The sequence below is a fragment of the Perna viridis genome, chromosome 10, assembly GCF_037379345.1.
Source record: "Perna viridis isolate PV_CMFRI_1.1 ecotype Kerala chromosome 10, ASM3737934v1, whole genome shotgun sequence".
Lineage (NCBI taxonomy): Eukaryota > Metazoa > Mollusca > Bivalvia > Mytilida > Mytilidae > Perna > Perna viridis.
In genome coordinates, this window is record NC_142454.1 from 12,401,623 (window position 1) to 12,413,598 (window position 11,976).

Consider the following 11,976-nt stretch of genomic DNA (forward strand, 5'->3'; position numbering starts at 1 on the left):
ATCGTTTTTTTACAGCTCTGTCAGACCGGTCGGGTATTTTTTTTGGCCACACTTTAAGACTGTTTGATTTCATTACACTGACTACCACAATGTCGGACATGGTCGGTTTTAACAACCTTCTCAGATTAATATTTTTGCAACGGTATCAGTATTTACAACACTGTCGGACTGGTCGGTTTTTGCAACACTACCAGACTGGTCAGTGTGAACAGCACTATCAAAGTGGTCTAATTTTACAACATTTCCAGACTAATTGATTTTTATCACACTGTCAGACAGTTCGGTTTTTACCACACTGTCTGACAGTTCGGTTTTTACCACACTGCCAGACTGATCGGTTTTTACCACACTGCCAGACTGATCGGTTTCACAACACTGTCAGACTGGTTGATTTTACCAGACTGTCAGACTTGCCATTGTTACCTCACGGTCAGATTGATCGATTTTACCGCAGTTTCAGATTGTTTGCTTTCCTTAACATTGTTAGACCAAACGGTATTTACAATAATATCGGATTTGTTGGTGTAATCACACTGTCCAACTTGTTGGTGTAACCAAGCTGTCATGCTGGTTGGTTTTACCACAGTGTCAGACTAATTGGTTCTACCACAGTGTCAGACCGATTGGTTTTACCACAGTGTCAGACTAATTGGTTCTACCACAGTGTCAGACTGATTGGTTTTACCACAGTGTCAGACTAGCGGGTTTAATTAACAACAAAAAAACAAAGACCAGACATGGAAAACAGACATACACAACAAAGAACATGAAGTAACTAAAATCATACATACAAAGTAACAAAAGCGAATGAACAACTCGGACTTCACTAAAAACTGGGAGCATGGACCAGGTGCACCGGTAGGGTAAGCGTCCTCCGCTTTTCGAGAAACACCCGCCGAGTTGCTCACAAAAAGTCCGGGGTAGACAAACGAGGAAAGGAAAATCATGACCCGTTGAACAAATCAGTCTTCATGGTGCAGACGGACACACCGCAACGATCCACGAGTTCACGATGACGACCATCAAACTTCTGTAGTGATGACTTCAATCTTTTATCAACATAACCCTGTTCCAGAAGCCTATTTTTTAGAGTTCTAGTGCGATACAAAAAGTCTGCGTAGTTTCGGCAAGCTCTGGCATAACGTATCAGTTGTGATATGAACACTCCATACGCAGGCGCCGAAGGGATGTGGCCACAGATGAAAGAAAAGTCGACAACTCTGAATGAAAAGTCATCACGTTTGTCGCAAAGTTTGGCCAACAGTTTTCCCTTACCATCAATTTCTAAGTGTAGGTCAAGATATGAGGCTGACTTCACAGTGTCTGTAGTATCCTTTATCTCAAGTTCTTTGGGGTAGATGCGATGTATCAAATCCCCGAAATTAGGATTGTTTAAAGAACAACTCGCTTCGACTCATTTCCCCCTAATAAAATCGATCATATTACTATTTACTGCTCTGCAACCAATCTAATAAATAAACACAGGTATAACCACCAAATACTTCTTATTATATATAGTCGGGTTGCATATTTGATAGTGGGAGCAAGCCCCTGTGATAAAATTTCACCAAGCATGCCTGGTACATTTAAGGGTCTGGAGCACCTACACCTCTATTTTAATAACATACACATGGCCCATACAGTCAAATAGAATGATTATTGCAAAAAGCAATAACACCAGACCAAAAAATGACACAACTCCCGAGAAATGCATCATCGAAATTTCTATGCCATCGTCTATGCAAAGTTTCATTGTATTTGCCATCTCCGGGCTTCCGATGTCACGAAGCGGTAACCGTAATAAAATACACGATACAGTGAATGATACGTCAGGATGGTTTCGGGGGTTATGCTACCCTTTTGTAACAAAACGGCCAAAAGATGAGCCGCAAATAATAGCCTGAAACCCTTTTCTTTATACAAGTTTTTTGATCGGAAACACTGTCCGTTTTATCCGTCGAGGCCTGCATGAGATATTTGGAGACAGTTCTTTCAATTGGTACTCAGCATTCCTCTTTATATTCCAATTCTATGATTAAAGACTATTTATAGTCTTGCAGGGTTTGCATTTCTAGCAAAACTTGAAATGGTTTATTATGCGTTTAAAATTAAATAGACAACTTGAACATATCGACACTGAATGACTTGTTTATTCGGGTAAATGCATAGAAATAAACAGGTATAAACCCAATTCATTAGCATATTTAGTTCGCACTAAAAGTTGTTTATTGGGTTTGTCTATTGGCGTCAATAACACAGAATTGAAATTAACATATTAGAAATACATTCACATTGGATCTAACTATCTGCATGTGAACCTTAATGCCAGGGTATGCCAATGGGACTATTTTTCTGTGGTCGTGTAAGATAATTACAGATGCTAACAGGCTTTACAAATCTAAAGGCTCTGGCGACTGCTATATCAATTCTGATCTTCGATCTGGCATTGCCTACACCTACACAATTACCTTGCTTGTAACGATGACCATTGGTGTATTACAGAAGAGAAGTCTATCGTTAATCAGTGGTGCGTACACCTACAGAGATGCATTATTAGTTGTTATATTCTACTTGCTGAAATTTCCTGAAAAGTAGAAAAATGCCGCGAAGAATCTGGGATGGTAAGATTTGATTGATTAAATCTTTAAGTAAAGACAGTAAAAAAAACTCAAAAACATTTTTCAAAATCACGAGTTTTGCTTAAAAAAGGACTCATGTTGCTGGTGTCTATATACAGTTTACAATTTTTTTACTTGGATAAAGAAAATAAATGTATATTGACTTGAAATAATTATCAATTATGGACTTTTAACTAAGCCAAAACGTTATATATGGACCTGTTCAGATTATATATAATATATAGATATATAGATAAATTTAGAGGTATAACCTCAATATTCATAAAAATAGAAACATAGCGTCATGGTATTTAACAAAATAGAAACAAGGCTTCATGGAACTGGAATATCCTTTGTATCACGTGATCATAATAACCAATGAACAAAATAAACTTATGTACGAATAGGCTTAGAATCGTTGTAAAACGCTAGACTTACGATTTCAAGATCAATAATCCATTAAGACTGTGAATGGTACATGTATGTGCGTTGCAGATGTTGGTGGGAAGAAAACCGTTTGGATAGGATTTTTTTTGTCACTTGGGTGTCTATTGCATGTAACAGAGGCATTTTTCTATTGAATAGCGTGCTGGACTGAAATTCAAGAAAAAAATAACCGAATACAATTTATCATTTTATAGTTAATTTAATTGTAAAAAGGGTAAACTTAAATTAATGATTTTTTTTTCAAGAGAAACGATAATATTCCAAAAAAAAAAAAAAAAAAAAAAAAAAATGCCTCAGCTATCAGTGTCCTGTTTTCGGTCTTAAAAGCCAAATGTTAAGGCAAAAAAAAGGAAAAGCAAGACTGATAATACAACTTGTAGACTTTGTGTTTACTTTTCCCATAAAACTTCTCGAATCCATGTTATCGGACGTAAAACCGATCACGACCGATCACACTTATTCCGTAATACTATAATACTTTCTTTTGAAAAGGGCACAATACACTCATCCTCAAGTATATACCTATAAAAAATAATAATTTAAAATAAGTCCTCGAGAAGGTCATACAAAATAGGAAAAGTTTGAAACAATATAGTTTCATTCAAAGACATCTTCATTATTTGAAGGAACATTTTGCGTAATTGGTACTTTTTCAATAGAAAGTTAAAAAATTGGGGTTTTTGAGAGCGTTTCGTGACCTTGAAATGTTCATTTGCAGTGCATTTTAATGGCCAGGCGCGTAGCTGCCGTTAGGCAAAAAAGCTTTTGCCTGCACTTAATTTTGCCAATTTTTTTTAAATACATCCAGGAGAGGCATAAATGATGCTCTAAAATGCTATCTCCGCGGAGCTTCCGGGGGTGTGGGGGTGTGGGGGGGTTTCGCCCCCCTGGCCCCCCTGGCCCCCCTGCCGTAATTTTGCCTACACTTTAATTTGGCCTCAGCTACGCGCCGGGTAAATACATATAAATTCCTTACATTCATTCATTCACGTCTTTATTTCCTCTGATAGAGATTACACCATTCGTACATTACAATGATATAGAGCAATATGTACATGAACACAAAAGATAAGCAGTTATGATATAATATGGTAATAGTATATCAAAATATCAAAATTAGAAATATAAGTGTAAAAAACAAAATATGCGATAATATCGGTAATATTACGTTTCAATTACATTTTAGCACCATATATTGCTGACAATTATGCTTGTTGCAGTCGATCTCAAGATCTGTTTTACATAGAGCCTAACATACGGTTATAGTCTGCAGCAGATCGAACCACATGCGTGAAACACAATGTGCGGAAATCGTTCAGTTCAGATTTAACAAGTTCAGTAGACAGTTGTTCCCCAAGCATAATACAGTATAAAATACCTGGGTCACAATATCTCAAGTCAACTTATAGATCTAGGGGAAAGTTTTCGATAATCAAATCAAAGAAAATATAACGTTGTTTGACTACCCTCGCAGTATGAATGCATCATTACGTCCAAAAATGAACGGTGACATAGGTCACAGTCTTTAACTTCAGTATCAGGTACATATAAATCCCTTAATTATTTATAATTAATATATACAATCCTAATTGTGTTGATGTTTTATATTTTGTTGGTGATGATAATGGGATTTAATTATTTATAAAGCCGAATACACTACCAGAAATCTACCAACGTTACGATTATACATTTCTATTTTGTACTGAGACTGTACTGTTGTATTTACTGTTGATACAGTACTGTTTATTGCAGTATTGTTACAGTACTGTTTCAGTACTGAAATTTACAGTATAACTACAATACTGAAATTCAAGGTACTGTTACTATACTGAAATTCACAGTACAGTGTCAGTAGTGAAATGTACAGTACGGAAATTCACAGTATGACTGCACCGATTCTGGCAAACAATCTGGTGCATATCCGTTGATAATCTTATAAATAAGCACAAGATTATGTTTCTCGCGCCTGTTGTAGAGAGGTTCCCAACCTAGTTCTACGTATTATTTGGTTCTGGATGAATTTGAACGAAAACCAGTAATAATTCTACCCGCCTCTGCTTGAACGCTTTCTTGTAGATTTGCTTCATACAATGTACAGTAGTCCCAGACAACATCAGCATATTCTAATACTGGACGTATAAATGAGGAATATAGATTAATAAGAACACTCTGGACACCTGATACTTCAACATACTCAGACGTTGCCTACGTTGTTGGTGTCACATTTGATTGAACCGGGGCTGGTTACGAAAACCGAAATATTGCTATTAGAACGTGGAGATTTCAAAGGCAACATAGGTATTAAAATGTTCGAACATGGTTGTTGTTTTAGGATTACAATCATAAATCTTTGAAAGATGCCGTTAATTGTGGAGGGAAAGCATTATTCGATCACAGGAACGTCCATTTTCATATGTGGACGGGTAACATTAAGAAATGCTTGCTTCCCATTGGGCGTATTTCGATAAAACAAACTTTTTTTGGAAAGAGCAGTTTGTGCTGCAGACGATGTCATATTTTTCATGACGTAATGATAAGATCAAAGCGTATTACAATATCACAAATATCTCCCCTTTGATGTGGACATTGTAAAAATGGAAAGAAACCGATTTGAAGGCAAAATGTTAGATATTTTTTTTTAAAGTTATGCGAACCGCTTTTTTAATCGGAACTTTTATTAGCTATATTGACATTTTATTACATAACCCCGATGAAATTATATATAAAATGTTCAATCCGTCTTTTTGTTTAAAGCCTTTTTGTCCGTATTTCAATTATGTCACAAATCTTAATTTTTTCAACGTTGGCCATTGGCTACTTTCTTGCTTACGGTTGTAAAATATAACAACGAATAGTATTTTCACCAAACTATATTCACGCTTAAAGGACTGCATAAATATACAGAATATGATGTTTATTCTAAAAAATAATGAGTTTTATTGTCTAATAGTAGATAAATACGCACGTATGTTGTGATGTCACGTTGTCTTTTTTCCGACGTTTTCTACACGTTGCGTGCTACCCAGTCTTTATCAAAAGCTTTTTTTGTTACCTTTGAGTGGACTAATAACTATGAAATTTTGAATTTTTACATGTATATATGCTGCAGATAGTATATCCGAAAAATAATGGTACTTGGTTGAACAAGTATCTAAGTGCAGCAATTTGTCTGTGTCTAACCAAAATGTCACAACATCTAAAATTTGTATATTTTATTTATTCCCGCGTACACCATGCGAAATTCGAACGAATTGTTCAAAAAAGCAAATGGTATTGAGTCGATTTCTTCATATACTTAAAAATGTATTCATCCTCCTCTATGATTTTATCATTTCATTTTTTTCTTGGACTTAACAAATAGATTACATATATATATATATATATATATATATATATATATATATATATATATATATATATATATATATATATATATATATATATATATATTTGTGTGTGTGTGTGTGTGTGTAAAACCGTGTCTAACAAAAATGTCACAAAGCGCATTTTTGACGTTTCCAAAGTAACGTTCTGTTTTACGACGTAAAAACTCTTTTAACGTCAATTTTGAAAACAATAAAAAATATTGAAAAGTTACGATACCAGATTAAATTATTACGACAGTGGACGTAATGAATTAAAAAAAAATACGATTTTAGCGAATCTAATAAAATAACGAAAGAAATGTTGAAAAGAAAACAGGAAGAAGAAAGCCCCCTTGCGGGCACTCCTGTCTGTTCGTATGCAATGATGTCCTGGTAAAATCGGGATCAGCGTGCCTACATCAAAATACTTTGAAATGTGTAGACACGCGCTTGCACATTCGCTAGTGAAATATTGTAAAATCAACGTATTTCATGATCGTCTAATTACCTCTGGACAATTATTTTAGCTATAGGATATAATAAGCTGTACAAATATTGCAAATATATTTTTTGATTTCTTTTTTCAAATCGGACCAAAAACAAAAGAAAACAATTATTTATTCTGGCGTGGCCTTTTTGACCCCGTATAACTCGAAAACCGTAAGAGATATTCGACAAAATCTGTTTGAAAAATTCAGGCAGGATTACTAATGAGGATTGCAATGAAGAATCCAATGGAATAAAAAATTTCGAAATCGGACAAAAAAAAAATGAAAATGTTTTAGGCGTTGCTCAACTTTGACCCCCTATAACTTAAAAACGGTTCAAAACACATAAAATCTGCTGTACATTTGTTTAGCCGAATTAAATAAAGAACACATTAAAAATAGAATATTTAAAATCGAAGAAAACAACCATCTTCATGGGTTTTAATAAAATACGTATTTTTACCCTTTTTGGCCCCTTTTTCAAAAGCGGCAGGGGCAATAAATTCCAAATTAAATAGAAATCTTCTTGGTTGTTTGAAAAATCATATCAGCATTTCAGAACAATTCGTCAACCACAACTAAAGTCATCGCACGGAAAGGAAGTGTCCCCAGACCACGACGACGACTGCGCCATAACATTATACGACCGTACGTTTTTTTTTCGTCGTATAATAAAAACGGGAGATTCCGCTCTCAAATTTTCTAAAAGAGAGAGATTTGTCAAGGTTTTGTTTTCTCGAAATGTTTAGCAATGTTTTATGTTTGGCAACAGACCTTATAAAATTCCGAAACGAGTACATTTATTCGGAAATATCAACATACATCTACATTACAGATATAAAATCAAATAGGTAAGATTCACTTTATACACTTTCACAATATGATTTCCGGGGGGTGCTACTGACTTTTTTGCTTGTAGGTTTGTTGGCTTTCTGTTTTAGTGAGGGAGTTTCACTTTTTTTTGCATCACGAAATTTGTTTTCATAATCCCTAACATTTTTCTCATAGGTTAAAATGTCCTTCAAATCATTTTTAAATGGTTGATGTCAAACTATTTACCATATCATGATGTAATCTGATCATTTCAATTGACCAAAACGTACGAAAAATAAATATCGAATCGGCTAATTAAGTAATAAAACATGTCGTGTGTGTTATTTAAAAAAAAATAATCAAGACACTTCTTTTTACATGTAACGATTACGGAATGATGTACGTCGCAATACAAAAAAGACGTAAAATTTTGCCGATTTAACACCAGCAACGTACGCTACGTCTCAATATATTAAGTCTATTACAGGCTTTTTCATAGATTTTCTTAACGTGACGCTTCCACTTCCAGTCATTCTGGAGTTCAAGTCCCAAATGAGTGTGCATATTTACATTTTTCACTTAATTATCCCGACCCCGAGAGTACACTGGTTGTAAGTCCACATTTCTCCGTGGAAACATAAAGGATTCAGTCTTGGATGAATTAAATTTAATAGCATATTGCTTTGGCCAATCACTGATTTGATTTAAAGCAGATGTCAATACTAGTAACTCTGCAGCCTGGTCATAATCTTAATTTTCTATAGTATAATGAGGTGTGATCTGCGAAAAGGCGGATGGGACAATTTAGCCCTTCAACGATGCTGTTGGTGTATATCAAAGACAGGAAAGGACCAAGGACCGATCCCTGGGGGACTTCCGCATCTATATATTCCCAATAAGATAAATAACCATCCAAGACAACTTTCATGTTTACGGTTATCAAAGTAGTCAGTGATCCAGTCAAATTTCAAGTTTTGTTTCTTTATAAAGAACCTCTCTATGCCAAACTCTATCAAAGGCTTTCGATATTTCACAAAATATAAATCTCACATCCTTACCTACATCTAGATTACTGACAATTGTATTATAAATATATAGTAACTGATTAACAGTCGAATCATTCGACATGAATCCTTACTTGTGTCTCGTAAGTAGATGGTGCTGAAAGACATAGTTATGCATATGCTTGACCAGAATCTTTCCCATTATCTTGCATAGAACATATGCAAGTGAAATCGGCCTATAGTTGGACACATCTGATGCTGGTCCCTTGTTCTTGTAAACAGGAGCAACATGAGATTGTTTCCATACATACGGCAGATGCCAACATTGTAGGGACTGGTTAAATAAATATGTAAGCGGTTTGATAAGACAGTCGGAAATGTTGGTGCAATGCCATCTGGTCCACTTGGTTTGATGGAGTTCAGTATTTCCAGTTGGTCTTTCACCTCTTGCTCAGTAATATTAAAATCAGAAGTCCTACCCAAATCATTTATTGGATCATGATTCATCAATTAGATCTGGTTCCTGATCAACATGGGATATATTTGCAAAATATTTATTGAATTCATCAGATTTGTCGGATGGATGAAGTATAATACGACACCCTTTCTCTAGTGATTAGCACACATTATCACATCTGTTTAACTTACAAACAGATTTGGCAATTCGCCACCATTTCCTAGGCGGAATATTTATTGAATTTATCAGATTTGTCTGATGGAAGAAGTAAAATACGACCCCCTTTCTCTAATGATGGGCACACAGTGTCAGATCTGTTTAACGTACAAACATATTTGGCAATTCGCCACCATTTCCTAGGCGGAATATATTTGTCTGATAATTGTGACGTCAATTTTTTTTCTTATATTTTGATTGCGCGTCGCGAACTTTTTTCGTGACGTCGTTCCGAAGTTGTCTATATTGTGCCCAGTGATTTGGATCATTGGATTTTTTTGCTTTGTAATGCATCCTATCCAACTTGCGAATATCCCTTTTCGGATAGATCCATTCATAAATGGTTTGTCATTTGAACGTATAGTAACCGTTTTTTTTGCTATGTATATATTTGTCCCATGTGCCGTTTAAGATAGATAGAAAAGTCGGGTAGTTCTCTCCAACAGTTTTACCACTGAAGAGAACTTCCCAGTCCTTTCCAGCAATTTCAGCCTCTAAACCTCTGTAATCAGCTTGATCATATTTTTTTAAATTTTACGTTATAACAACGCTGCTTAATGGTCTTTATATTAATCTCAACTGAAACAGGGCAGTGGTCACTACAGAAATCGGGTGAGACATTTACATTTTGAACCAGGTTTTGTCTATTTGTAATAAATAAATAAGTCAATACAAGTAGCAGATGTATTGGTAATCCTTATAGCCTCCCTTGCCACATTAGACAAGTTATACTTAGTAAGAATGTTTGTAAAATGTAGAACTTGACATTTTATGGGCAACACGCCGGATGTTTCTAGAAAAGCAGAGGACACTTACTATACCTGTGAATCTGGTCCGGTCCATGTTCCAAGTATTAGTCGAATCCGGTTGCTCATTTACTTTACTTTCTTTGTTCATCTTATTTTTATCATTTCATGTTCTTTGTTGTGTGTCTGTTTTCCCTGTCTTATCCGTTAACTTGAATAATTTCCGCTCGAATCTTGGTTTCCTTTATAACTCTTTATGACGTGTTAAAAATACTTAAGCGAAGCGTGTTATCCATTTTCTTACACACTCAAGAACGCAACTATCCAGTTCTTTGATTTATTTGTAAAAGTTTTGCTGAAATTGTTGAAAATGTCTCAAAATTGTTAAACATCCTCGATCACCACCAAGCTGTAATACCTGAATGCATCATTATTGATCTGTTCGTGATCATTTTGTTACAGGGTAACAATAAATAAAAAATAGCAAAAAGATAAGTAAAGCATATTGAATTAAGGAGGTAGACTTAGGGTAAGTGGCATAACTCTTGAAAACAGTGTTATGTTTGAATAATATTCGATTTCACTAAGGCCTATCAATCTTTCAATTGAAACAGAATGAAATCTATCCAAGTTACTTTGACGCTTACGTGTAAAATGCTGCATACAAGCGTTCCAATGATTTGTAAGAGTTGCGTCCCCTACCCTAGGTTTACTTCCTTAAAGATTGTTTTCGTTTTAATTTGTTCTATCTTTACAGGGGAATGTATCTAATTGTTACAAAAAGAAATGGCAAAAAAGAAAAAGAGTTGTAAAAGCACAAACAACTAATCTAAAAAGAAATTGAACGTACTTCTGTTAAACTGGGCATGTTTCCCAAGTACATTAATTGGAAAATAAATGTCCTACCAGCTTTACATTGGATCTTAACTGGATGATTGTAACTTTACATTTTTTTTCTTTTTGTTTCCCTTATTCTTTGGATAGACCTACCTTATATACCTTAATATACCAAAAAACGCAACTTAGTACTATTTATGCCCCCGAGACAAACAGTCGGGGGCATATTAATTTACCCCAGACCGTCCGTCCGGATTACACATGATCATGGCTTGTCCGGCTATCTCTTCTAACAGTTTTAGAGCTAGATCTAAAATATTTTACAGGATATTTCTACACATTATGAAGGTGTGCAAGGGCAAGGGATTTTGATTTTCATGAAATATTACAGTAATTGGGTATGTTTAAACACTTAGTCATTTTACTCAGAAATATATGGATCCTGGCTTGTCCGGCTATCTCCTCGTACAGTTTTTGAGCTTCATCAAAAATAGTTTACAGGATATTTCTACACATGATAAAAGTGTGCAAGGTCAAAGGATTTCGATTTTCATGAAATATTACGGAAATTGGTGATAGTTAGATTTAGTCATTTTACTCAGAATAGAGCTATTTGGCTTCTCCGGCTATCTCCTCATGTAGTTTTTTAACTACATCTAAAATATTTGTTGCAGGATGTTTCCACACAAAATAATGGTGTGCAATGTCATAGGATCTTGGTTTTCATGAAATATCATGAAACTAGATAATAGTTAGACTTTGTAATTTTTGACAGAAATATACCCCAAGCAACAAAGTTAGGGATTTGTTATTGGGGTATTACATTTTTATGTGTCCGTCAGTCTGTTTCTTAATTATTCAAATTTCAGTATTCCTTTCTGTTTACCGAACAAACACGAAGCATCTGGTGTTCGGAGACTATACGATTCCAAAAAAAATCAACGTTTTCTCTTTCCATCTCGACCCCCGATTTTGGAAACAACCC